Source organism: Cryptomeria japonica, chromosome 4 (assembly GCF_030272615.1).
Source record: "Cryptomeria japonica chromosome 4, Sugi_1.0, whole genome shotgun sequence".
NCBI classification, from domain to species: domain Eukaryota; kingdom Viridiplantae; phylum Streptophyta; class Pinopsida; order Cupressales; family Cupressaceae; genus Cryptomeria; species Cryptomeria japonica.
This window is the reverse complement of record NC_081408.1, coordinates 463,837,670-463,842,834: the sequence shown is the minus strand read 5'-3', so window position 1 is coordinate 463,842,834 and position 5,165 is coordinate 463,837,670.

Here is a 5,165-nt window from a genome sequence, read left to right as displayed (position 1 = left end):
AATTTTCATAGAAAGGTTCTAATTTTAGATATGCTTTTCCAATGAATTCAGATTTCACTTAAGAGACTTTTAATGGCAATTATTAAATTGGATTTACTTGCTCTTTTGCATGTGCTTACATTGATTTTTGCATATATTTACTACAATCATGTGTCGGATAAGAGTTTCTGTCATTTCTTGTTGCTTCTCTTTATTCATAGCACTTGGTCATATTGTGTTGCTAGGATTTCCAAATTTTTTTTTTCAATTAGATCTCGAAGCTTTCATGTATCATTTATGTTGCATTATGGTGATGTTGTTAATAAAATGCATTTCCTATGTTAATCATCTTAAAGATTTTGTAGATACTAAACCTAGAGATCCTAACCTTTGTACCTCTCCTAGGGTGTCTTGTGTGGATGAAATGAGATCTAATGCTTTACCCAATGATCTTTCTACAAGAGAGCAAGCATTGGAAAGTAATATCGACCCATCTTATCCTCATATACATACCCTTGAGCAAGGGGGGCAATATGAAAGAATCAACATTCTTACATCTTTAGATCCTCCTTATTCTCCTAAGACCTATCTTCAAGATCAAAGTCTATGTAGGGAGGATGATGTCATGCATTTTATTCATGACCTTTCCCCTCGAATAGAAATCACTAAAAATGATCTTTTAGATGATGAAGATGTTCCTCCCCAATTTTCCAAAAAGGATAAGCTTGATAAAGGCAAAGAGATTGTCATTTCACATGATGCTCCTCCTTCATCTACAAATCCTTTTCTGCCTCCTTACACATAAGATTTCAAAGAAATTCATGATCTCGTTCCTCCATCTAGTCAATTGCAACATTCTTATAGTCATGGCTTTCATATAATTACAAAACAAGGTTTTAAAGGACAAGGAATTGGGAAATTTGAGCATGGAATTTGTGTACCTATAAGTCTTCCTACACAAACTACTACAAGAGGCCTAGGAAGTGGTACCCCTCTTTCTATGGATGAATTCCTTAGGCTTCAAAACTTTCAATATTACCTTCAAAAACAACAAATCAAGAAAGCCCGCAAGAATGCTTCTTCCTCAAAGTGTCCTTTTTGTTCATTTCATCAAACCCACGACCATAATGCTGATGATTTCCCTGATTTTCAAAAAATTATTCAAGATGACATAGATAGTGGCAAAATTAGAATTGTGGATAATGAAACTTCTTCTCCTAAAAAACCCCCTCCTTTATGTCACGATGATATTTACCATCCTGACAGATTACCAGCAGGAATCTATTGGAGATTGAAATATGACAAGAGCATTTCCTTTCCTCCTCAAAATAAACACAAAAATCTTAAGCAAGTGAAAGGTATTGAATATTGTATTTTTCATGATTCGTATTCACATTCTCTTGGAAAATGTTATGCATTTAAGAAATATGTTCAACGACAATATGATCTTGCACACATTTGTCTCATAGAAGATCTACCTGTATTTTTTAGTAAAAACATCGTGCCTTAGCACTTATTTTCCCTTCATGTTGCTCTTCACTCTATGGCATAATTATCCAATTTAATGGGGGCTCTTTATCATTAGTGGTGGTATTGTTTCACTTTAACATAATTTGGGGTAGCAACATGAAGCCCATTTTTCTGCTTCTTTCAATACAATTATCTCTATCTTTGTGCATTATTCATTATTAGATCTCTTTTCTTGCATAGGGTTATTCTTATGTAAGAATATAATTGTTCTTTGGTTTTCCTCTTTGCTTGGAGAGGGGAATCTTTAATGAGTACTGCACTTCTTCTCTTTCCTTCATTCTCTTGGAAATATTACCTCTTCTATGGTTTTGATTATTCACAAGTATGATATGCCCCTTAGCAGGGAGTGATCTCTTGAGAAGTATGTATCCCTTCCTTGAAAGGATTTGTTCCACTAGGATGGCATATCACTTGAAACTAATCACCATCAGAAAATGTGTAATGTTTCTCCTTGTTCTCCTCACTTGGGGGGCAAGTATTTTCACTCCTTTCCCTTTCTTTCTTTCTTTCTTTCTTTCTTTCTCATTTATCATTATTTCTTTTAGGGGCTTCATTTTTTATATGTGATTATCATTTCTTACAATGGTATGCTTTTATGATTAATCCCCCTTGGGGAATATATGATGTTTTTTTCTCTCTTCCTTTCGAAGATTACCACTTCTTGAGACATGTATTTTACATTTACTAATGTCTTTTCTTGCATGTGTTCATGTAAGTTCATTGCACATTTGCTTATGTTTGATCTATCTCTAGTAGATTGTGTAAGCTCTTCTCATTGTCCGTTAGCTTGGGGGGAAATGATCCCTCTCTCTCTCTTTCTCTAGGGATCCACTTTTCCCTATTAAGTGGATCGTTTGACTTATATTACTTGTGTTACTACTTACTAAGATTTCCATTAGTCTTATGTTCAAAGTTATTCTATATATTCTAGTCGGTTACTTCTACCGAATATTTCAGTCGGTAAGCATAGAACAGTCGATAAGCACAGTGCAGTCGATTATAGAAGAAAGTAGTCTCAGAGCGTAGTATACATAGAACACTCTACCAAGTAACACTCTATGTCTACCGAGCAGCAATAATGATATACCGAGTGAACACACACTGATTGAAACGTGTTACCAGATTCATTGAACCTGGACATATATGGGGAACGTGTTACAAAGATCAAGGAACAAGCAACCATTATCACATTGGAAATTGCACTTAAAGATTGTGTATGATTTTGAGGTCATCTAACCAATGCAATATTTTTCATGGTTATTCATTCGAGAAATCATGTTTGTAAGATCGAAGCATGGACTAGATCACTGACATAAGAGATCTATTTATACAGCATGAATTCAGGATTAGATATGTGCATGTGTGTGTGAAGCAAGACATATACAAAAAGGAAAATCATGAGATATCACATAGTGTTATGACTGTTACAGTTGACAGAGAAACATAGAGGTCACCGAGAAGGATTTTAGAGAACAGTCAAGGAACAGAGTAAACATAAGGGTTTACCGAGTTAATATATGGATTACTGAGGTATGCTATAAGCAAGTTAATATCATTTTGAGCACATAGAATCTGCTATAACATTTAAGATGTAAAGTTGTAGATATTTGTAATGATTTATTGTAATATTTTGAAGTTGTAAGAGAAAACTTTAACAGGGTAAAAGACTCTAAGTCTATAAATTGTAAAGCCTCTAACCAGGTGCAGCATTTAGAATAAGTGTTGTAAAATCCTTTAGCAAGGTAGATCTAACGATCTTGATACTCCTAACAGGGTAAGCTATCAGAAATAGCTAAACATGTAGCTCTAATAGAGCAACCTTTATTATTGCAGTAGTGAAGTTGTGGGTGTCATCCCCACTGCAGTTTTTCTCTATAACCAAGAGTTTTTGCGTAACCAAAATATATGTGTTATGGAGTGAATCATGTATGATTGTTATTTATTTGTTTTAGCATTATATTATGTTACTGCACTCTTTAGTTTATGCTTAACAGTAAAGTTATTGTTGAAGAAAAGTTTTGAAGTACTGATTCACCCCTCCCCTCTTAGTACATTAGCTTTCCATATTGGGCCTAACAATTGGTATCAGAACATCAATCTTGGAAAATGGTTTAACTGCCTAAAGAGAAAGATCTTATGAATGGAAGGCTATAAACAATCTTGAAGAATTGTATATCTACAAGAAGAGTTGGATCATGCTAATCAAGTGATTGTAGACATGCAAAGACAAATGCAAAAATAATTGAAAGTGAGAAGAAGATTATTTGATGATTTGCAGGACTCTCAAGAGTTAGTGGAACAAATTGAGACATCATCTAAGAATAGTATGTCTGAAGAGACTGAAGAAATGATTGAATTTTTGAAAGAAAAGAACAAAGCACTGACTGATCAACTAAAAGCAATGAAAAGAGAACATGAGCATTTCAGCACGCAGATGACTAAAAATCTTGATGCATTGAGGACAACCGAGGATAAAGTAAGAGATCTAGAAAGAGAGAAACAACAACTTGAAGCACTAGTATCTGAAAAGAATGATGAAATCATAAGATTGACTGGGATTCAACAAAATTTGTCAGATCAACTAGGTTATGCACATCATGAAGCAAATCTGAAAGATGATGAGAATCAAGAATTGAAACTTGAAGTATCAAGGTTGACCGATGAACTTGAAATAGAGAAGAAATCCAAAGAAACACTGAAGAAGAGTTATGAAGCATCAAAGATGTTGGATAAGCAACTGAATACAAGAAGACCCAACAAAGATGCAGGACTCGGTTACAAAGGAAAAGACTCTACCAAGAAGGGAATTCATACTACCGAGAGAGGAGAATCATCAAAGCAAGCCAGAATCAAGAAGAACATCAAAAGAAAGAAGCCTATTTGCAACTACTGTGGAAATCAAGGTCATACTGCCAACATGTGCCAAATCAAAAAAAGTAAGCAACCGAATGTCACTAAGTCCAACAATTATTGTTACAATTGCAATAAATATGGTCACACATTTAACCAATGTAGGACAAAGTCTGCTAGCAATTACAAAAAGGCAAAATTCAAAGGGTTTTGTAAAAAATACAATAGATATGGACACAGTACTGAGAAGTGTTGGTTTAAGCAAAAGAACTATATGTGGTCTGCACACCCTACAAATACTGGAAGCTACCGAACTCACAGAGAACTTAACCGACCATATGCTACAGTACCATGGGATTACAATACAAGGATATGGTGTAAATGTTGTGGAAGATATGGACATATAAGTGCCAACTGCTTTATAAGGTTTGGAATGAACAACCGAAGATCATGGAGAAATCTTGGTATGGCATGTTTTCATTGTCACAAAGTTGGACACTTGGCTGGAGATTGCAGAGATCAACCTAGAGGAGACACTGAAGAAATAAAAGGCAAATTATAGATGATTTGGAAAAAGAAGGAAATTGTGTCAAATGAAGAAAGCACCTTACCTACCGAGTTAGGTGCACCTATTCCAAATTAATCGGTAAAGGTATGAAGGGACTGCACTCTCTCAAAGGTCAAATCTTAATAGTTCCTATTTTATTATGTACTTAATTCAAAATCTGCATAACTAAGATGTATTAGTAAGTTTGAAATTCTATCAAAGTCTTTTGAAGCACTATACAGGAAACCTGCCAAGTCCG